The sequence below is a fragment of the Suricata suricatta genome, chromosome 5, assembly GCF_006229205.1.
Source record: "Suricata suricatta isolate VVHF042 chromosome 5, meerkat_22Aug2017_6uvM2_HiC, whole genome shotgun sequence".
Lineage (NCBI taxonomy): Eukaryota > Metazoa > Chordata > Mammalia > Carnivora > Herpestidae > Suricata > Suricata suricatta.
In genome coordinates this window covers 15,023,804-15,048,272 of record NC_043704.1, presented here as the reverse complement: position 1 = coordinate 15,048,272, position 24,469 = coordinate 15,023,804, and the positions used below count along the sequence as shown (strand labels likewise).

The 24,469-nt window shown below is 43.8% G+C and overlaps 1 protein-coding gene across 1 annotated transcript in view; it reads right to left on the bottom strand.

The window, feature by feature from the left end:
• TIAM1 (T cell lymphoma invasion and metastasis 1) overlaps positions 1 to 24,469 on the bottom strand; it is a 199,896-nt gene that overhangs the window by 139,183 nt on the left and 36,244 nt on the right. The window contains exon 2 of the mRNA XM_029938668.1: positions 3,550 to 3,728. The gene's annotated coding sequence lies outside the window, so the exon portion shown is untranslated. The remainder of the gene's footprint in view (positions 1 to 3,549; positions 3,729 to 24,469) is intronic.

The window sequence follows — 24,469 nt, the reverse complement described above, 5'->3', positions numbered from 1 at the left end:
TTGCCCTCGCTGATAAAAACTAAAAACTTGGGACCAAAGAAAAAAGCAGCTACCCAAAGACTGCAAAGTGTAAGCAAAAACACGTGGATCGGGGAAGGGAGTCAAACCGGAAGAGGCCACTCACCCAGGAGTGAGTCCCTCGTTTTCTCTCCCAGCTTTGCACAGAAGGTGTGCACCCAGTATGCCTATGACACAGGAGAAGCAGACATTCCCAGGACGCGCCCCACTGTTCTGGCCAAAGAACCAAGGTCAGTGGTCCCTGAAACCGAAGGAGTGAAGGGATCTGAGAGAAAAGAATGGTGGAGAAGCAAATCCACTCATGCTGCGTATGAATCCACAGGAGTTCCAGGCTCACCCCTCAGAGGCACACGCCTCGGACTGACCCAAAGCAAGGCAGTCAAGGCTTTGAGAACTGAATTATGATATAAGCCACAGCCCACCACCCAGATGAACCAAGTGGCACATGCCTGGGACACGTGAGATGCAATGACTGAGGCCACCGCCCACCAAAGGGGAGACAGAACTTGTGATCTGAACCTAGCCAGGTTGGCTGCCTGCTGAAACAGCAAAAACAGAAAGACCAACATTTTCCAGGTGATTTTAACAGGACCTAGAGTCTCCCAATGGAATACTTAGAATGTTCACCATGTATTCCAAAGAACCAAGAAAAGCGAACCAGTTCGCAAGAGAAAAGACCATCCAGAGATGTCAATCTTAAAGTGATCAGGTGTCAGCCGATCAAACACACACCATTAAGGTTAAAAGGTTAGCCTTTACATGGTGGCCACTGTAGCCCAAAGGGTTGTGGGGCTCACACGCTAGGAAAAGAATGCAAAGCACACCCGAAGTGATCCACGAAATGGGAAAAATTCTTCGAGGTTAAAATGTTTTTCTTCTGAAATTTCCTCTCCAAAAAAAGAAAAGGAAAGAAAGCAGCTACTATAACTATGCTCCTGAGTAAAGGCAAGCACTCTTGAAATAAATGAAATCCTCAACTGCTCGCAGTGTCTAGGCAAAATCATTATGAACATCAATTATTATATATGAGTAGAGGCACAGAAGACAAAAAAGAAAGGTAAAACCTATTACGATCCAAGAGAGAACCTTCAAACCGTGTCTTTAATCACACTGATATTACGTTGTCTCCGTACTGTGGGAGAAAATATTCCAGTTAATAGAAAATAACCCCATGGCCAAGGTCTCTGGGCAGAAAGGAACAAAGAAATATTCCCGTAACTTCACACTGTTCAGAGGAAAAAGAGAGAGAGAAAGAAGAAGATACAATGGAAACTCAGAATAACCTCATCACCTTGAACACTAAGGAGCCCGGAATAATATTTTTATGGGACAGCACGTCAGAGTCCCTAGATAAGACAAGCAATACAGGCAATACCCCAAATACACAGCAGAACGGCCCACCCTTTCACTCAAGAATGGGAAGGCTCCAGGTGATCAAAGCCCAAAGCCCAGTCTTGGGTGTCAGCGTACCAAGGCTTGTTCTGTTCAGAAGTAGACAATCAAAAAAGGTAATTCTATGACTGTTAGGATAGAACATCCCCGGAGCAAAACGCTTCTTATTCTCAGGAAGTAAAACTTACGTCTTGTGATGCACAACAAGAAACACATGCAATGCACATCCAAGAACAGGTTAATATTTTCTTTAAGAATAGTAATAAGATTTCACTTTCTCAGGGCACTGGGTGGCTCAGGTGGCTAAGCGTCCAACTCTTGATTTCAGTTCAGGTCATGATCTCACGGTTCGTGAGCTTGAGCCCCAAGTCAGGCTCCACACGGATGGTGCAGTCTTCTTGGAATTCTCTCTCTCTCCCACTCTCTCTCCCTCCCTCCCTCTCTCTCTCTCTCTCTCTCTCTCTCTCTCTCTCTCCTTCCCCTGCACACACATGCATGTGCATACTCTCTCAAAATAAATAAACTTTAAAATAATAATAATAATAATATTTCACTTTCTCACGTGCACACTAGCAACTGTTCTGGACAGAGCATTTAGGGGCAACTGTAATTTTCAAAAATTTTATTTTTTGCATTTTCTGAAGTTGCTCCACTAACCCTGTAATTCATTTTAAGGAAAGAAAAATAAATAAAACATGTTAACATGCTGTAAGTCCCTGGGTTTTTGGGATAATTGAGGAGAGTGAGGATGTGGGCACTACCGTTGACAGCTACAACAAATGACACCAAACCCAAACTCAAAACAGATGGCTGGGGAATTACCTAAGGTAAAGAGAATAACATCTAGCTTGGATTTAATCATGCTTTTTCTACATTCCAACAGCACTCTGCCTGACCTCTTCATATGGCGTCTGCGATGTGGTTATTTGTACACGGACGTGCTGGTCTTGCTTTTATGTACCCCCTTCCCATTTTATTGTAATTCCCCGGTGGCAAGGACCAGACCCTACCCATCCATGTCTGGGTCGCCTCTAGACACTCATTAACACAGCCATCCTCAATGGGAGCCCAACTCATTACAAGGGTACTTCAAATATATAAAACGTCAGGGCTCACTGGTGGGCCCAAGACGACCCAATTCGAATCAGATGCAACTCAAAAGGTAACTAGGAAAGCGAGGCTTCTCCATCATTGGTAAGGACATGGTGAAATCCAAGCATAAGGCATTTAATGATGTATATAAATTATAATTATTAATAATACAATTTTTTCACTCCCCTGGGGTATTTAAAAACTTATTAAAATAAACATAATGATCACCCTTCTATGACTCGAAAACAGACCTCCACATTTGCAGGAGAAAGGATGAAATGTATTTATTTCAAAGTTAAATTTGAAGCGAAAATCACAAGACAACAGATTGCAAATTTAAAATTAGCTTCTAGTGGGAGGTCTTGGTTTCAAGCCTGTTTTCTCTCTCCTGGAGGCTGAGCCTGAAGACAGGGGTGGGGTGGGGGGTGGGGGGTGAGGGAGCTAAGATTACACGGAGACAAAGTTCTGAAAGTTTCTGCTAAATCTTTACAAACCCATGAAAAGTGCTTTTGCCAAGTCACATGCGAACACCCCTAACATAAGAGACTAAACAGGAAAGTTTTGCAACAAATAAAAGATCATCTCTGATTTAGAAAGATTATTATTTTTGACTGTATTTGTTTTGCTTTTTAAAGATTATCCAAACCAGAAACAAAATATAGCATTGTTTTGAATTTATGATGGTGCAGCTAGATTTGTCTTTTTCAAACATAATCCAATATAAAGACGGGAAGCTCAGGGATAAATTAAAAGACCCCGAGGGCAATTCACAGGGCAAGAAAAGATGTCATAGGTACCGGGCTTTTTCTTTCTTTTCTTTTCTTTTTCACTTTTGTTTTAAAGCTTTAATGCTAATGCTTTTGAATTCTTAGATGGGTGTAACCCTAATCCAAAGAAGTGGTTCCAAATTCTTTTTCCCACGAGCTCCATGCAAGACAGCAATTCCAATTACATTAAAACGTGCTGTCCCCCCCACCGCACCCCTACCAATTTCCATTAATTCATGCAGACACATATACAGGATTAAAAATACATATACAAACCTACCTTCCAAGGCAACAGTGATTCCCAGCCCAGCGTGCCCCAAGAGCACTGTGGCATTTAGGTACTGAGATTGGAAATGGTATCAGGATGAACAGTGACACGGGCTGGGGCAAGGTGTCAGCACTGGTCCCTCGGGAAGGCCGTCATGGGCTCATCGGAGTCTATGAGGACGTGCCAAAAACCTGGAGAGGACCGAAAAGAGAAAGGAAATGGTCAGCCAGAACACAGACAGTGGGCCTTTTCTTATGGAGAAAGAAATTCTCCGACATCCATTTCGTGTGAGATGCCACATCCCAAATCAAACAGTGCAACAGTTAGCCACAGGTACAAAGTGACAGGCATAACCAGATAAATAAGCACGAGTATATTTATATTGATGAAAAGAAACCGTCCTACAAGTTAAGTTATCATTTCCCCCTATTTCTATGGAGGAAAGTATCAGATGACAGAAACAGGTGACTATAGAATGATTTCCAGGGCTCCCTCTTCATCTCCAAAAGGTCTCAATGGACAGAGATACATACAAGGAAACAAGGGAGTCTCGGCCATTACAAAAGAAGGGCTATATTTATAACAAAGGTTGAAGAAAATGTTAAAACGCAGGAAAAGAAAGACCAAACTAAATACACAGACCTCGTGGCTTACATGTTTTCAGCTGGCAAACGTCAACTTCAGAGCCAACTCATGAAGAGTACGAACAGAAAAGAATTTAGCAAAATATCGCAACTGGTGTTTAACACAGAAGAGAAATTGACAAGGGTAACTCCATGAACCCGCAGTTTGGATGTTTGTTTTTTTTAAGGAGGGAAATAAAAGCCTGTCTTCTGGGGTATTATTGTAGCTACTAGGTAAGAAAAGAAGAGAGACGGGGGGGGGGGGTTCCCTGGTTGGCTGCACATCACACCACCATCCTCCTGGGCTGCCCGCTGCCTCCACCCATTGCTGGTGTTTTTAGCAAGGTGAGAACACGAGGCGCCAAATGCTTTGAGCAGGAACGGATCGGTCAATAAATAAACACACACATCCACAGAGAACAGAACAGTAAGTGAAGTTGCAGTGCTTCCTTATCTTGGGAAACAGGCTATTTAACCTGAAGTTGGTGACTCACGCTTGCAAGAAAGGGAGCACGGGTCCTCCGCAACACCCCATTATTAGCCTACAATACGTGCCCTTTCCATAATACCCCCATTGCTGACTTGTTCTCGCTCTTTCCCTAGGCTTCCTCCTAAAGCTGTTCTCTGCAAATTTTCCAATTTTCAAAGCAGTTCCCGAATTGCTTAGGAACCAGCAGAAATTAATAAGCAACAGCCCATTTATATTGAAATGGACTCATTATGGTGCCAGCTGCCAATAATTGGCGAGGCTGGATTCTTGCTGGCAAACGGGGCCTGCGGGCGGCTGCCCTTCCACCTGCACAACAGAAACTGATGAAGGGTTTTTTTCAAACACTTTTTTAAAAAGTACATATTCTAACTACCAGAGCTGAAACGATCTCTATATCCTAATATCCTGAGTAGAAGACTATGGGGAAGAAGATGAGAGTTACAGAGCATTATTTATAAAACACGCAGGAGAGGCGCCTGGGTGGCTCAATCAGTCGAGCATCTGACTTCAGCTCAGGTCTTGATCTCACAGTTCATGAGTTCGAGCCCTGCGTCAGGCTCTCTGCTGTTAGAGCAAAGCCTGCTTCAGATTCCCCCCACCCCGCCCCCCCCGTCTCTCTCTGCCCCTCCCCCAGCTTGCTGGCTATCTCTCTTTCAAAAATAAACCTTTAACAAATAAAATAAATAAAACATGCAGGAAAACAAAACTGAGTTGTATCTGGTATAATTTTTGCCTGATCTTGGTGGGAAAAAATTTTACCTGTTACAGAACTGACCCATGACGTGGGCTAACAAAGAGGCTCACATTTGTTCTTTTGCAGTCAGCAGATATGCTATGGTTGCAGTGTGCCAAAAGGCACCCACTTCGCCTACGGTGGGTTAGCTCCACCATGGCCTTGAGGCTGCACACCATGGGCACCTTAAGAACAAATTAGTCCTCTGAGCTTTCTTCAGGAACTTCAGAGAATTCTGTTTCAATGGAAGGCAGCCCTGCACCAAGCTCAGAGCTGGGGGTCTGAGACTGAGTCCTTACCGCGTGCATCAGGTCAAATCTTGGCTTTACTATTTACGTAGGGGTAGTTTGAGGCAAACAGTAAATATCAGCCCCTACAAAGAGAATGGTTCCTAAACCACTGGGTGGTCAGTTTGCAATAAACATTAGTTATTATTCTACCATTATGAACATTTGTCAACTGTAAAAATACACACTATACAAGGCCACTGTTTCAGGGGCTTCCTTAAAACGTGATGCCTCACTCACTGAAACTGGACTCAGGAGCCACCTTAAATCTGTTGGGGGGCAACAAGGGAATTGATTAATGCCGCTGGAGGACGTGATCTGCTCCATCTGTCACAGCACGCGCACCACACTGGCACAATCCGGCAGCACCAGCAGCCCACTAACATTACACCGATGGGACGTGAGTGCGGAATGTACCACGTTCTTCGGTCTCGTTCTAATTCATCGTCGACTCACAGAGTCAGTCCTGGTGTCAGGTGTCAACAGGTTTCGCAGGGAAGTGTGTGCACTGGAGGTGGGGTAGGAATTACCGAAAGGAATCTCGGGCTTCATCTACCTGCAAAATTAGACAGCGCTGGGGGTCCCACTGCTCCCACCTTCCAGTCTGATGTGAGCTGACAACATGACAGGTGTCAGAAATAGGGTGTCCATGACAGTTAATCCATAGCTTTTCCTTAAAAGTCTGCCAGACCGGAACTTTCTTTTTCACCTTCAAAAAACACTCATAAGGGGCATCCTGTCATTTTTAAGGCTTTGCAAGTTCCAGAAGCCAAAGTATACAGAGAAAAGGGTACTGTACTTGCCCTCAAAGTATCCAAACTCGTGTACCAGGCACTGTGACCTTGGGCGAGTAAAGTATCCTTTCTGAGAGTCAACAGGGAAAATGTAAGATTATCTACCTTACTTGCTGACCTACAAAGATTGTTAAAAAAACAGAAATTAGAGAATCAACAAAAACGTTACAGGAACTATAAAATGCTATATAAGTATGTTCACTCTTATGCGATTCATCATGACTTAGTGCCTAAAATATTCTGTAATTAGTGAATTAATGAGTATCAGGAAGTTTCTCCTCACCTTGAACCTTAAAAATAAAAAGCAGAGGGAGGAATTCTGTAGAGATGTCGGATCAAAGTTCTCAACAAGTCAGAATCCTGAATATTTATATGTAGTAAGCACCCAAACGATTAATTTTTAGTATTCACTTAGTCTAAAAATCAGTATTGGATAGATGAATCTGGGTTACTGAAACATTTTACGTGGTTCAGAAATTAAAGAAAATTCACTGGTCATGTTCTTTACTTATTTTTAAACAATTACTTTATTCAACAAAGGACGCGGTAGTGCGTGACTTTCAAAGATACACGATCTAAACTAGAATAGTAGAAATACTACAAGTCAACTCAAATTGGGAGAACACTGAGGTAGGACTGTCTGGCTCATGCCCAAGTATCTCTGGGCCAAGATACCAGAAAACCACTCCCATCTGGCATGAGGGGAGGGTTCCATGAGGTGTGAGTTTGTTGGCCTTGTGTGAAAATGGACACTCCAGGCTCACCTTCCCTCCCAGGAGAACCACGTGACCACGAAGGGCAGAACCAGGATTCTTTTTTTTTTTTTAATGTTTTATTTATTTTTGAGACAGAGAAAGACAGAGCATGAGAGGGGGAGGGGCAGAGAGACACAGAACCGGAAGCAGGCTCCAGGCTCTGAGCTGTCAACACAGAGCCTGACGCGGGGCTCAAACCGACAAACGTGAGATCATTACCTGAGCTGAAGTCAGAGGCTTAACCGACTGAGCCACCCAGACGCCGCAAAAAGCCAGGATTCTTATCACAGAGGAACGAGCTATGACAAGGGCTCCGAATTCCTAGCACGCGGATGACACGGCTTTAGCCCACCCACGTTTCCGAGGCAGGTGAAAACAGACACCCAAATCATCTCAACAAAATCCCTAGAAGTTCCCAGAGTCAAACACTACACTAGCTTTGAGCAATGCTACTTCCAAGTAGATCCAAATGTATCCCAAGGTAACTGAGGAAACATGTTCACAGAATCAGTATTTTTAAGCCAGCTATAAGTCAAGGAATCTCTACTAAAATAATAACTTTAATTTTAGAGCAGTGAATCTTTGGCAATACTTAACCAACAGGTTCAGCTAGGACAGACATTACCATATTTCATAGGAGTAAAGTCAGTGTGCTTCAAAGCGAAGTAACATGTTCTACCCCAACTAAGCGCGATCTACCATTTATGGAATGCTTACTATCTGTCTGGCAGTGAGTCAGTGGCATTAGGCCAAAATACTCTTCTAAGTTTCCCTCGGTTCTTGGTGTTTATTGTCTTGCAGCTACAGTTGGACACTGGCAAATGCCCATGAATACAACTCCAACATTGCATCACTCACTACGCAGCTCCCTCCCAGCTTTGTCAGAGGGAAGTTTGGAAATCGCCAGTCCCAAAGGGCTGTGTTACACAGCTGGCCATCAAATCTCCCCAAGTACCCCCACAGCCTGGCTCAGCAAGGGCTCCAAGGGGGCCCAGCTTACTGAAATGGACTTAATAGCTCTCTCAGGACAGACCACGAGAACCACGTAATTTCTCAAAAATCTAAGTAGCATCATTGCCGCTACGAAGCCATAACGCTCCTGAACCTTTGAGAATTCCACCCAACATTCCAAGAGTAGTGACCATGTGATAGGAGAGCCTGCTCAGCTCTGGGCTCCTGGCTCCTGAAGTCTGAATTTCAAGTTTGAGTCATGTCAAAAAAGCTCATCCCTGTCATTGCAAGATAAAATAGAACATGTGATCCCCAAAGAAAATGGAAGTGGACCAGAGTCAGCTGCTAATGCTGACATCTGCCTTTCAACATTACACCACGTCGTGGCTTAACTTAACAGAGTGTTCCCAGTGAGAGAACCCGATGATCTCAGCACCGGGGAGAGGACAGTACTCTGTCGAAAGAGCTTCTGTACCTCCTGTGGGGCGTAACAGAGTTGTACAAACCTTAAACAGCCCACATAATCTTTCTCCAAAACACATCAATGCCTTAGGTAGAAGAGATTTCAAACAACGTCTTTTCCAAAGTGAAGTCACTCAAGTCTTTTTCCTTGGGCAGACCTGTCTCTCCTTCTCATGCCAGCTCGAGAAGGCCTCCCTAGACACAGGAAGAAGCCGCGTATCCCAAGCCACTGGGCCACATGGTGGGTCAGGGTGGCTCCTCTTTCACTGTCGAAGGCTACAGTTCCGGAAGAGAAAATGGTTCAAGCTCTTTCTGGCTTACCATGCCTGTGGTTTATAGCCTGGAGACAGGGGAGTCCCCACTCTGAAGGACGAGGCCTTCGCTGAGAAGAGACTCTCAGACTAAGAACAGGGACCCTCAGACTTGTTGGCTGCTATCTGCTTCCAAGACCTTCTTCTCCAGGCCCACCCAAGTGACCCAGCAGTGCGAGAGGGCAAGCTACCATTTCCACGCTGGTCTCCAACCCCTACAACCTGGCTTCTCCCTTTACCTGGTCTCTCGCTGAGCAGCCAGGAGCAAAGTCTTTCAGCCCAAAATACCATTGAGACTCAAGGGGTCCCCTTTCTTCATCACATAGCAGGATGTGGTCTTCCTGGCCATTTTATTCCATTTGCCACCACACAGAGACAAGAGTCCCCTGACCTGGAGCAGCCTTTCCCACGCAGAATGGGAGGGCCACTCTGTGAGTCAGGGAAGAGCTCCCGGGGGTGAGGCCATGCACCCAAGCAGCGGTGTGGCAACTGTGCCTGCCAGCAATGAGGGCTGGGGCTGCCTTCAATGACATCGAGGAGTAAGAAAATACCACCAGCCCCTCTGGAGAGGTTACTGGGCTGGGGCACACCAAACTCACACTGTTGGTCTCTTACGCTTGAGCCTAAAAGCCCAACAGAAAGAATCACTCTCCCCAGCGGGTACCTCCTCCTTGGCTCCTTCCCTGCTGCTGGTGGTATTTGTGTTGGTGGAAGGCATGTGCGAGACAGCAACATTCTCTAAGAGAAAATGGCCAAAGAGATTTCGGTAAACCAGATGCTAAGGACGGAAAAGACGGAACAGAAGCTAAACATATGAAGTATGTACGTGAGTGTGAGTATTGGATTAACAACATCATTTAGTAACCAAAACTCAATGAGCAAGTACAACGGCTGGCCAACGCAGCTGCCCTGCATAAAGTGACAGTGTAACGGGTCCTGTGCAACACCGTTGGTGAGGGGACAGTGGGAACATCAATCCTGATTTTTAGGTGGTAATGTAGAATTTTAATCAAAGACTAAGGAAAACATTTTAGTGCAGTGAATAATCTTCTACTTCGGGGCCGAGTAAAATGATTTTTTAACAAATTTTTGAAGGAATTCCTCCCAAAGATTTTCAAAATGGGGGTGATTCTTTACCTGTAAGTCTTCATCTTCTAAAAAGGGAGAAATTAGGGCTGACTCCTAAGATGGAGTGACAGGTCAAGGTTCCACAGACCTAGCATCCCAAGTCACTCCAGGATACTCAGCCCAAAATGCTCCTTCACTCTCTCATTTTAAAGTAAAAACTCAAAAAAAACAAACAATAGAAAAACACAAACAAAAACAAACCATCTTTTAAAATGACCTCAGCTTTTGATTTGCAATTCACTCCCAACTGTTTTGCACTTATAAAATTAAGACTATAAATTCCAGCTCGTAAAACATAGTTCCTTATTTCACTGATTCTGAGAAACACATTTTTCACTTTGAACATCTCTGAAACTGAAGGGACCTTACAATCACACTGGAGTAGTGTGGTCTAACTGGCACCATTTTCTTTCTTTCTTAGCAGTACATCAAATAGTGGTGTTTCCTAAAAATGAGAGCATCTTTTGAAGGAGAGCATACAGGCACGCCTGGGTGGTTCAGTCGGCTAAGCGTCCAACTTCAGCCTGGGTCATGATCTCACTGTTCCCAGGCTCGAGCCCTGCATCAGGCTCTGTTCTGACAGCTCAGAGTCTGGAGCCTGCTTCCTATTCTGGGTCTCCCTGACTCTCTGCCCGTCCCCATTTTCTCTCTCTCTCTCTCTCTCAAAAATAAACATTAAAAAATGAAATAGATCATATAAAAGTATATTTTAAATAATTATGCTTATGGCGTTCTGAAAACTGCTTGTGGATGGTTTGGAGAAGGGCCTGTATAAGTTTGCTGACTCCTACCAATAGTTAGCCAACATTTATTGAGCACCTCCTGTGTGTCTGGGATGAGGAAAGAGACCATTCCCCTATGCCGCCCCAACTCTGAGAATACAATGGTCACTTATCCACTTAGTAACAGGGCTGTAAAGGCTCCTCTGACATAGTTAAGAGTGAATGATAAGAAGAAATAGGCTAATTCTGCTAAGGGAAGCTGTCAGTTAAACCCAGTCCTCACAGGCTAAAAGGATTTGGCTTAGCCTATGAGGATGGGAGAAAATAAACAGGACAGAAGGGAATCTGCAAAAAGAGAAGGGCAGAACTTTCCAGGAAAAGAGTAAAGGCCCTGAAGGATGAAAGCATTAGTCCCATGTTGTAGAGACAGATGCATGAAAAGGAGCTGGCGGCACCTGGGTGGCTCAGTCATTTAAGCATCCAGCTCTTAATCTTGGCTCAGGTCATGATCTCACATCCAACTCAGTCTTGGCTCAGGTCGTTCTTGCAGTCGTGAGTTCAAGCCCTGCATCGCGCTTTGCACTAACAGCACGGAGCCTGCTTGGGATTCTGTCTCTCTCCCTCTTTGCCCCTCCCCACCAAATAAATAAATAAAGCCAAAAAAAAAAAAAAGGGAGCTGGAGGTGATGATGTGAAAGAGATGGGTTGGAGCTACAGATGTTACACAAAGGAATCAGGCAGGATGTGTAGTGGAATGTGTAATGGGATTTTATGAGCGGAGTTACACAATTGAACGTGTTCTCTCCCCAACCCCCTGGGTAGCAGGGGAGAGAAAGGTGGAGGCTTGTTGCAAGGAACCAATCAGGCAGTGACTGGCTGGAGATAAAGTGACCTAAACTGACCAGGGGAGAGCCCTGAAGTAGTAAGAAAGACAGGTGGGGTCAACAGGACTTAACCAAATACTTACTTGTGAGAGAGACAGGGAGGGAGGAAGAAAAAGGAAGAGATGCTTCTGAAGCTTCTAGTTTGATAGCTGACAAAGAAAGTGACAACAACCCCTTCCACTGTGAGGGCCAATGGAGCACCCAACTCAAAGGCGTTATCCTGGAGAGGTGGGAATTCATAGTGATCCCACCAGGGACGCAGTGTCCATTCCACACAAGGCTTCACACCGAGGAACATGTTAGTATGGCATCGAAGGGAGGGAGGGAGAAGGGAAGGGGGGAGGGACGGAAGGAAGGGAGAGAAGGGAAGGAGGGAGGAAAGAAGAGGGGAAAGAAAGGGACGACGTAAGGAAGTGAGGGTGGGAGGAAAGAAGGAGAGAGGAAAGAAGGGAGGAAGGAAGCCCTGTCAAAAGCTTGGATCAGGAAGGATTTATGGAGACACAAATATTGGCCAATTTCATTGGACAATCGAAGAATTTTACACACACACACACACACACACACACACAATCTCTGATGACCTGTGAGAGACCAGGTCTCTCTGACTAAGCCAATGGCTATAAAAACAAATGGATTAAATAGCATCGATAATTTAACACAAAAATAAAAATATGCTATCTCAGCTTTGGGGTCACTAGGTTAAAATGTAAATCAGATTTGAGTTCAGTCCCCCAAGATTTCTAAAACTCAGGACGCCCACTACAGCCCTGCCTGAGACTGGGCTTCTAATTCAAATAGGACCATCGACGGCAAGGCTGACGCTCCAAAGCCATCCAGACCGTAGTGAAGTGGATCTAGAATGCATAAAGAAGTGCACCAGACACTCCTTCAGATGTAGCATCTGAGGACACCGCCGCCCTCTTCCATCAGTGAGGGAGAGGAGAAGCGGACAGCAGACGTCAGGCAGAGCTCCGGTTTTGCCGGAGAACCCGGGAGTGTGGCCCACGGCAACGGGCTCACACACATGACCGGAAAGACACGGACCAACTACAGAGCCACCAGCAGCTCAACTCAATCCAACCTTCCCGACCATTCTCCTTAAATTAAGAGGCCTGGAAATTTCTAGGCTCCTTATGCTTGAAACGAAGTCCATGTGTCTTTAACCTGCTTAAGTCAAAATGTGGAAGTATCACAATGAGAACCATCATGAGATTCTCTTCCTAGCAAATACATGATTCAAATCAAGGCAAAAAAGGGCCAGTGAGCTTGGCCTCACAGCAGCAAAATAGAATAACTGATTCTTACTTCAAACGCTGGTGCGAGATCTTTTTGGCTGAATAAGGACCAACATTCATCCTGACTGAATTAAAAACTGGGAGGGAAATAAAAAGCACATGAGTGATTGCAGACTGGGTTTGTAAAAAGTAGACGGAGAAAAAATAATCAAATGACTTTTATGACTATTCCCTGTAGTCAAAAGAGGATAATCAGCCTCTTTCACATAAAGACAGTTCCTGGGAAACCATGGGAACGTGTCTGAAACAGTGATACATCAAAGTCCCCACGCAGAAAAACCGATACAGAAAATCGCAGAGCAAATCTTTTTCTTGTATGATGGCAACTAGCTTAGAAAGCCTGACATCCATTGCCAAGTAACATCTATGAGACCACACACCATGCAAGTGAAACAGACACCAGCCTGCCTTCTAAGAATTAATGACTATACTCCTGTCCGGGGCACTAGTGTGCAAATGGTTTTATGGGCATCCTCATTCAATAAAATAGTTCGGGGCATGCCCACCTGAAAGTATGAGTGTGTGTCATTACTCATTTAATTAACAAACCAATTGCATATAATGAGCTGTTCAAATAAATTATGCACATTTGAAATTTCTGGGTATGTTCATAATGTGCATAATTTATGTGAACCAAACAGAAATACACAAAAATGTAAATGTGCACGTTACAAAGAAATATTAATTCTGAAATTTCCTTCTCATGCCCTACGGAAATCATCTCGCACATCCATCTGACACTGAAGATTACTCCTATGGTGCAGAGGAAGCTGATCTGGAAACGAAGACAAAATAAGAAAAGGCAGCCTGTGGAAAGCTCACAGGAACGCCTCCTTCCCGGACCACATGACCCCAGCATGAAAAAAACCCACCCAGATACCTATTCTTTCTCCTCCTACTTCTGTCTTGTTCTACCTAAGACAGGCTTACCGTTTTTTCTCCCAGGGACAGAGTTGACAGGTGGGGTCTACACATTGCAAAAGAACTCTTTAGCAGCAGAAATAAGGTCATCATGGCAAAAAAACCAAAAAACAAACAAACAAAAACAACCTATTCCCAAATCTGTTGCTAATGCTTGTTTTCTAAGCCTATTAGACAAATGCCTCAGTTTCCCCATCTGCCCAGTCTAAATTTTACCCATATCTCAGCCTTCTTAGGAAGCAAATCACAGCAGTATCAAAACCTCCCAGATTCTTCAGGAACATATCACCAGGTTGTAAACATGTGCTGAAAACTTTTGGCTGCTCTGAGGGTAATCTGCTGATAGCACTAGGTCTCACGAGGGGCCCCTAAACTGTTTCTGCTCTTAAGACATTAGTCAGTATCCCTGTACTCATACTCAATAAAACAATGCCATATGTAGAAAAAGAAAACGCTATAGGAAGGAGGGACTCATTTTTGCAACTTCCTCATCTCCGCCCACCACAAGACAATGACTGGCCAAGAGGCAATAACCAAAACCAAGTTTCCAAGGATGGTTGCATTTTTTGGTGTGGGGAATCCTAGACGCGGCCAGGCTATGTAGCCAAGAAATATCATTTCAATAGTCTGGAAGAAAAAAGGCCAACAACAACAATAATGCACAAAGAAAAATCATTTTTGAAGTATTTTTGAACAAAACTTTGGTCCTCCTAGGTGGGAAGAAAAGGTTTCGTTTTCTGGAAGAAGTCCTCATTCTGTCTGGCCAGCTCCCCATCCAGAAAATTCACTGGCAACTGAAGGAGCTCTCACTTCAGAGTTCCAATGGCCATGGCCTCCCAGCAGCATCCGCCCCCCCTCCCCCAACAGAACAGGATTCCTTCCCTTGGATTCCACGCACTTCGCAGATTTGCCCTTGACCCCGACTATAGGTCCTGCCCACGGCCTTCTACCAAATTCTCCAGATGGAGAACGTTTCTCAACAAACTTCCTTCCTTCCACCCTCGCAGCTCCCTGGATCTCGGTCTTCAGCACAAATGCCTCTTTGGAACCCCCTTCTGGACACCCCCATGGAGCTAACCAGTGACCGTCCCGATTCGACACAGGATTCAGGGTCAAGACCTCCCTACACGTATGATTCCTCCCAGGAGGCAGCATGATCCTCCATGTAACGCAGACTTTGGGATCTAATCTTCATCTGCCATTGAATGTCCTTGTGCCCTTGAGCCGGTCTCCTAACAGCCCTATAGATCACTTTCTCCATCTACAAAATGGGAAATTCACCTTGAGGGCTGGTGCTGAGAATTAGGTGAGGTGATACATGTGAAAAGACTCTTTCTTAGTATTGCATTAGGGTTTCCATGAATGTTAATTTCCAGCTTCTCCCTCTTCCCCTCTTCTTCCTCCAAGGTCCCTGAAATATTCTCTATACTCTGCCCCTTCTACCTAGATCCTTAATTCAGGTCTCCTTGCCTTTAATCCCCGTCACGAACATCCCTCTCTGCTGCCCACTCAGTGCATTCATCCCTGCAAAACCAAACTAATGCACATTCAGTGTGCATTTAATGTTCTTCCAGAATGTAGCCACTTGGGTGCCTTTTCTGTGATCTGACACACAAACACACTGGCCATCAGAGAGCCAGCAGAGACAAGAGCCATTAGGATAAAGGGGCATCTCTCTGAAGAGTCACCTGGACTCAAAGATTTACTTAGGAGGTCGGGGCACCTGGGTGGCTCAGTCGATTAGGCATCTGACTTCGGCTCAGGTCGTGATCTCTCAGTTTGTGGGTTCGAGCCCCACATCGGGCTCTGTGCTGACAGTTGAGAGCCTGGAGCCTGCTTCAGATTCTGCATCTCTCTTTCTCGCTGCCCCTCCCCCACTCACAGCCCCTCTCACTTTCTCTCTCTCTCCCTCTCTCTCTCTCACTTTCTCTCTCTCTCAAAAATAAATAGACATTAAAAAACATTTTTTTTATTAAAAAGAAAAGATTTACTCCAGAGGTTAGTGAAAGCAGAGAAATTGGGGCAAATTGATAATGCAATAAAATTTTAAATGTATATGATTTTTTAAGGTGAAATACCCATCTTTTCCCCAAGATAAATGTCACATGGAGTGGTTGGGAAGGTAACTCTCTTTTTACGTGGGAGTGTTTTATTGGAAAATCGTGCAAATCTCCGGTCTTCCAAGATTTGCTTTAGCACTTTCCTCCTCTGACTCCCTATAGTTTTCAGTTATTAGAACACTTGTCTTAATCCCTCTCTTCTAGGAGGATCCCAAGATCCTTGAGGGAAGAGATCACAGCTTATCACTTTTTGACATGGCGTTCCATAGCACATATCCCGTGTTAGCCAGGGTTCAGGGTTCCAGAGAAAGAGAACCAACAAGATGCGGATGGATGGATGGAGAACCAGATATTTTAACGAATTGGTTCATGCCACCGTAGTGGTTGGCAAGCTCACAGTCCGTGGGGCAGATGGGCAGGGCAGAGACCCAGGGAAGAGACGATACTGCTGTCTCGAGTCCAAAAGCATCTGGAGACAGAATCCCTCCCTTCCAGAAGACTTGAGTCTTTACTCTTATGGGCCTTCAAGTGATTGGATGAGGCCCATCCACATTATGAGTGCCTCCGATGTAAATGCCAACCACATCAAAAAATTACCTCCCAGTAACATCTAAACTGGTTTAACTGTTTAACCAAACAACTGGACACCACAGCCTAGCCAACTTCACATATAAAATTAACCATCACATGCCCCAACAGACTTTTTTCCAGCACCTAGGCATGGCACACTGAGTGGCCAAAGGAACAAAAAGAATAAAAGTAATTTCCCCCACTAATGTTTACCACAGATTACAAAGCCGGTGCTCTTGACTGACCTACCGGATTTGAGCTCTGAAAAAAGGGCTACTTGGGGTGTTCCTGGCCCCAAGTCCCAGGGCATGAAAGGGTCACTGAGGACAGTGGTCTCACTTTCAAAATGTCATCTTTGCCGTATATTCCAAAGAACATATTTTTTTTAAGATTTTTATTTTTTCTGTTTATTTATTTTTGAGAGAGAGAGAGAGATAGAGAGAGAGAGGGAGAAGTGCAAGCAAGTAAGGGAGGGGCAGAGAGAGAGAGGGGGGGGGAGACACAGAATCCAAAGCAGGCTTGAACCCATGAACTGTGAGATCATGACTTGAGCCAAAGTCGGCCACTTAACTAACTGAGCCCCCCAGGGGACCCTATTTTGAATTAAACTCTATACACAACATGAGGCTAGAACCTAACAACCCCAAGATCAAGAGTCTAATGCTCTGCCAACTGAGCCAGCCAGAGGTCCCTGTCATGTATCTCTAGATAACTGCATCCCTCTGAGTTGATGCCTCTTGTAGCCCACATCATCAAGAGTTCTGGCACTCTTTTACCCCAATATGGAAAACGGTATCAAAACATTATCTGCAAATTGGAAAACACAAATATACCAGTCCTCTCCCTTAACCCTCCCCCACCCCCCACCACATATGCACAAATTACGGAGGGTCCCGGGTACCTAAGCTTCCTTGTGGTGACATTTCTGCTCTAGCCCTGGATCTGCAATTATCACCCTCTCCCACTCCTGAGCCAAGACTTCAAGCACAAAGCAGGGGAAGGGGGGGATGTCCCTAGCACATCCTCAATTCTAATGCAGCTGGGCTTGAAGTTGAGCTTGAAAGCCGGGTGATGGGGAGGAGGGTCAGAATGATTGTTGAACACCCTCCTACACCCTGCTCATGACTAATGCATCACGCCGGGAAGCAATTCCTCCCAGTTAAGCTGGAACTGACAAGTCCGCATTTAAACCAAACTAACCCTCAGAAAGCTCAGGCGGCACTACAGCTCCTCGGAGCCCTAAGTGTGCCCCTCTCTGAAAATATTCACCTTGAGAGAAAGCAAGCTGAGAGATTTGGTTTGGGAGTCCCAATTCTGCTTTTCCATAGGGCAGGAAGCTTGAATTTTCAAGGGCCAAACCAAAGAACACACATAGTTGGTAGGCAATGCATGTCCCTCTTTGAGCGCCGGGATAAGTGAACAACTTGGGGGCAAATCACTTAGTTTCTTCATGACTTCAGATTCTTTCTCGTTAAAATTCAGCACTATGGGGCGCCTGGTTGGCTCAGTCAGAGGACTGTGCAACTCTTGATCTCAGGGCCCTAAGTTCGAGCTCTGCATTGGGTATGGGAATTACTTAAATGAATAAAACTTAAAAAAAAAAAATTCAGCACCTAGTAAGCACTTCCAAAATGTGTGCTTTGCAGAAGAGGGAACAGTTGGGGTTGGGGAGGAAGTCCTGGGAGGGAAAAGGTGTTGTGCCCGTAATCAATGTAAGGATTTGCTTTTCCACTAGTGATTTTCCATTCAAAATAGCATCCATGAGAAGATGGGGATTAATCAAGGGTATTCATTAAATAGAGCATGATGATCAAAATAATATCAGCCTTCTGGTTCCGCCAATGTCTCACTCGCTCAAGCACAGGGAAGTGGGGACCGTGTGCGGCCTTGACTAATGTTGGCACCAGGGCGCCAGCTCCGAGCCACCTGTTTTGTTCTGTTTCTCTCACTCCGTCCCCACACTCACAGGAACAGGCTGCCATCTGTGCTGTATGAGCTCGGCTCAGTTCTCCATAAAGGTAAATAAGATCATGACGTTTTTGATCTAAAAAAAAAAAATTCCTCCAATTATTACTTTCAGAGCTGAGTCTCATTTCAGATCAACCTAATTCCATTCCAAGTTGTCCTGAGCACCTTCTCTTAGATGCCAGGTTCAAGGTTTCACAGGGATGCTAAAATGGGGAAGGCTTCAGGCTGCTTAAACAGCCTTAAGGTCTCGGGGATAGGGAGGGGATGGGGAGGAAGGTGGTGGATGAAACAAGAACCCAAAAGTGCAGTCTTAAACCCCCAAACTAGGTGCCTACAGTGAGCTCAGAGTACATGAGAAATGAAGGCGTGACTTAACAAAACTCTTTGCCAAGAGGATGTTCACGCCACTAGTATTCTTTACAAAGAAATACATGGTCTTCACGGAGCAATGCAAAAAATACGTACAGATGATGAGAATATACACAACAGGACAAGATGGCAGTTTGATGTGACTGAGTTTTTTTAAGTTGAATGTTATGATTATTCAGAAAAAAAAAAAAGATAATGATCAGTTTGGTATCTTATTTTTTTTTTCTTTTTTAAAAATGTTTACTTGAGAGAGAGAGGAAGAGACAGCTCCCACGCTGTTAGGGCAGAACCTGACACAGGGTTCAATCCCATCAACCATGGTGAGATCATGACCCCTGCTGAAATCAGGAGACTGACACTTAAGTGACTGAACCACCCAGGTGCCCCTTTTATGGTATCTTATTTAACTGTAAGGGTTAATAATACGTATTTGGGAGTAATTTTCCTATAAAGTCATGGAATAGAGGAGAGTATTCATACTTTTTAAGAACACATTTTCAAAGCCATATTTGAATAAACAAGAACAGATCCCTTCATATTTTAGGTTATTTAATTTTGATAAGGATAATTTTCACCCTAAAAGTCAGAGAAGATTCCCCCTAAAAGAAACCTAATATCAAGAGCCACCATTTTGAGACAGGAAAAAATGATGAAATATGAAATTTTTTAAATCCTGCTAATCATCTACATGACGAAGTGCGACAATATTTAGGTGTTGAAATTCACATCTCTTCCATTCCAAATACTGGTTTAAGAAGAAACAAAACATGGGGGCACCTGGCTGGCTCAGTCAGAAGAGCATGCAACTCTCTTTTTTCTTAAGTTTATTTAGTTATTTTGAGAGAGAAAGAGAGAAAGAGGAGGAACAGAGAGAGAAGGAGAGAGAGAATCCCAAGCAGACTCCTCATTGGCAGTGCAGAGCCAGACATGAGGCTTGATCTCACGAACCTTGAGATCATGACCTAAGCTGAAATAAAGAGTCAGATGCTTAACTGACTGACTTAACCCAGGTGCCCCAAGCATGCAACTCTTGGTCTCAGGGTCATGAGTACAAGCCCCATATTGGGTGTGGAGATTACTTAAATAAAAAAGAAGAAGAAACAAAACATGTCCACTATCTGGGAAAAGCCCCAGGTCACTTTCATTCAATTTGAGTATAGAATAGGCTCTTGTTTCTTTTAGTATTTATTTATATATTTTTGAAAGACAGAGAGAGAGAGTGTGTATGTGTGCAGGGGATGGGGACAGAAAGGAAAGGAGAGAAAGAATCCCAAGCTGACACCATGGAGCCCAACATGGGGCTCGATTCCATGAGCCATGAGATCGTGGCGTGAGTCAAAATCAAGAGTCAGATGTTTAGCCAACTGAGGCACCCAGGCACCCCAGGATGGACTAGATTCTTGATCAGCTCTTCTTATAGGTACATGCATATTATCCCCTCTCCTCAAATCACAAGTAACTCCTATTCAGGGCCATTCCAGAGGAATACCCCAGAAATATAAGTATTCTTCTTTCATTGTGTGATGTATTACAAGAATGGGGCCAGGAGTGAGTGAACTAAGAAAATAAGTAAAAGTAAATCAAAATCTTACATCACAACACAAGAGGATATACTTGAAGATATTATGATAAGTGAAATAAGTCAGACAGAAAAGGACAAATGTTGTAAGATTCCACTTATATGAGGTCCCCTGAATATCACTGAGACGGAGAGTAGAGTGGCGGTGGCCAGGGGCCAGGGGAGTGAGGGTTAGTGTTTAATGGGCCCAGAATTTCAGTCTGGGATGATGAAAACGCCTTAGACGGATGGTGGTGATGGCTGCACAACAGTGTGAATGTACTCAATGCTAGTGAACTATACACATAAAAAATGGTCAAAATGGTAAATCATATGTATATTATAGCACAATAAAAAAAATTAAAGGATACATTAAAATCCCATATTTCCAGGCTGCTTCAAAATTAGAAAAGCATCTCCACATACATTAGATCATCTAATGATCAGGGCCACCTGAAAGAGGAATGTGTTTTTATTTCATACCCACTTGTAAGTGACATGCCTATTGTCCAGAGGAAGGAACAAGCAGCTTGCCCATGATCAGAACTCAGGTCTACATTCCCTAAAACGTGTTGTGCTCATTTCTCAACTCCACACCATCTTCCAGTGTTTGTACACATCTGTGGGAACCCAGGAAATGTTCGTAGGTGCCCTAAGAAGAATGCATTCCATGGTCAAAGTTGGGAACTCTAGCTCTCGCAGTGAAGACATAGAATTCACTTTATTTAACCAAGTGTTCCCAGGACTTTCTGAATCATGAAACCTTTCTTTTTGTGGCATATCTATCAATGGCCTGTGCGAAACAACCTTTGTAGGTTATTACTGTGGGGAGCCATCTAACAAAAATGTGCTCATTTATATTACTATAGGGTCAGTCTTCTTGCAGAATTAAGAGCCACGTCATCAAGCTGTCTACTTAATTGGCAGTTCCAAGTGTCAATATCATCACCAGCAGCACTGCTCTCGACTGGTAGTCTTCTTTCTCAATTTTCAATGTTCCTTCAGCCAGATCTCTCCATCAACCATAAAATAGACCATGAGAAAGATAATAATGACTAACCTAGGCATCATCCTTGGCCTACGCTTCTTACTCATGGGCACGGATCAAGTGGGATCCGTTCCAGGGTTCGTGCATGTGTGTGCTGGGGGGTGGGGTTACACACACATGTCTACATGTGTATGGAAATAACTGGAATATGTGCTTTAAAATAACTTTAAAGTAGGATAGAGGTATATGTGTCTCCATCTCAAATCCTATTTTATAAGGCCTGAAATAAATGAGTCAGAGAAAGAATCAAATGCATCACTCTGCCTGAAATACCTGTATTGGAGGAGGGAGGTGCAGGTCACCAGAAATACAGGTTTTTACAGGCATTTTCTACAGCAGCAACACTTAGCTTTGGAGTTTGTGGTTTCTCCCCGCTAATTTAAAAAAAAAAAACCATCAACAACCAGTAGTCAAAATTTCTAATGATGGGTTTGTTTTTTTTATCACAAGGCATCCCAAAACTTTTAAGATGCAACAATGAATTATTCAAAAAAAATTTGTAATATGTGATGCCTATTTAATTCTTGAGAAAACTCCACCATCTCCCTCTGGGATTCAAGCAAACGTAAATCTGCTCCATGCCTCTCAGCGCGAAGGAAGACATGGCCCCAGTCTTCCAGGGGTAAGCTTGGCCGTGTATCCCCAGCACCACCTTCCTCCAGGTGCCATGGCATTTCTCAGAATGCAATTACCTGCTGACATTGGCCCAGACTTCAGCAGAGCAAACACTAAACCCGTTGACTGTTACTTCTTGTTGGGGCTTGTGCTGTTTGTTTATTACGTATGTTCAATGTATAAAGGGAGTTTGTCAGCTTCTTTTGTTTGAACTTGACACAATGGGAAAAGCCTTGAAGGGTTAATCATTCATCTCAAAATGAAATCTGAAACAGATAATGAATGGGTCTTGAGCAACTGTGAGAGACACCCACCAGCTTCAGTCAGGGTAAGGACTGAGCCCTCACAAACTCCACTGCATTTCCTGAGCTCTTAAGTGACCAAAACGAAGAGATTAGTGTCCAGAGCACAGACTTTAGAGCCAGACAGACTTGGGTGGGAATTTTCCTTCTGCTACTGAATACCTAAACGGCTGTGAAGAGTTATGTCACACACCAAGACTCAGTCTCCTCGTGGGTAGGATGCAAAGAGTAAATGGAACAGTCCGTTGGAAACGACACGACCCGCTGTCTGAGCCACAGAAGTGATCAAGAGACGGTAAATATGGGCTCTTTCATGCTATTGAGATATTGATTAGTAATCAGCATCTCTAGGCTCCTGCACCATAATTAGAATTTTTCAAAAAATAAGCAAGTGTGAAAAAATAGCCTGGGAAATTAGTGCCTGGATGTATGAAATCTCCTTCCTCTTTGGTTGCAATGGAAACACATGAAGTCTTCACATGGAATAGTCATGAAGGACATCCAGTGTCCTTTTTCAGTGATAAGTCATAAGGATGAGAAAGGACAGCTCAGAAGATCACAATCTTGTAAAATAATACACCAATTCTTCAGCTCTTTTGTGTTATCGCAAACATTTTGAAAAGGGGATTGTTACCCAAAATTAAAGACAGAAACTTCATCTTTTAAATATAACCTCTGCTGACTAAAGGTAACTAAAGACAAAAATTTAAGTATCTTAGAATATCACCAATACACTACTCATTATCCCAGAACATGTCAGGAACGCACAAAGCAAATCAGATTTACTCACTATAAATGTACTGAGGTAAAGATACACCAAAATATTAATTCTATAATATTGAGATTTAAAAGGTCACAGTTTTAAGGGATCAAAACACAGATTTTTGATATCTCACGAAGGAGGAGCCTATAATAAAATACATTTGCAGCCAAAGGGACTCAAAATCCAGCACCAAAATATGACTCAGAGGAGACAACTCCCAGGTATGTACGGAAGGAACAAAAGGCGTGGGTCTGAATTGTGGATTTTAGAGCAGAGTTCACCTAGAGAGTGAGATTATATCACATGATCACTTTTTACTGACAAACAAGAGTAAGGAACAGCTATTACGTATGAGACACTACATGCCGGGTGTTCAGGACGGGGAAGAGGGTGGGGAAAGCCGTCAAGTCTATGACACAGGGATGACTGTCCTTGCCAGTCAGCCAGGAAGAACCCAGACCATGAACTCACAGCTGGAAACCAGTGACCTATTTCTTTAAGGCCTAGTTTATAAGAAGTAGAAGTACAGTGGAATTTAAAACTGTACAAAAAACCCAAACCAAACCAAACAAACAAACAAAAAAAAAAAGAAACAAAAACAATCCTGGGCTCAAATTCTTATTCTCCAGACCCTCTTCTTTGCAATCCCAAACTACAGAATACAGACACGGCCATTAAATGAAGACCCTTGGGATTTAGGAGCAGAAAAAAACGAACTTAGATAGGAATTATACTCTAGGCAAAATCATCAAAGTATATGAGACAAATCTAGTTGACCTGACCCCAAAATCCTGGGCTCTGAGAATAGAAATATTGTTATTCAACATGCAACTGGGTTGTCACATATCTTGTTAAACTGTCCTGCAATGCTATCCCTAGTCAATGCGAAGTCACTTCTGGATTTAGATCTGGGTTACAGAACAGCACTGCCTTCGCAAGTGTTAGTGTCAAAATGACTTTTAATTGTCAAACCTCACAACAGAAAAAAGGCCTTAAAAAAATAGCAAATATGATTAAGATAAAGCAGAATGTAAATGATATAGTGAATACATATGAAACTCTACCCTACACTCCTGTTCACCAAAAGCAAATGTAAGACATTTGTTTGGTGGGACTCTTAAAGGAATGGTCTTCAGTTGGTTGTGAAAGCCACAGATGTACTGGTATACTCCATTTAAGCCAAAGCGAGGGGAAAACCCTCTGTTTCAGAAACTCCAAACTGACCTATGGATCCCTAAGTTAGTACTAGAGGTAGGATAAATGATAAACAGCACTCATGGAAGGGAAGGAACATAAGAGGGGGAAAGAGGGGAGGGGAGGGGA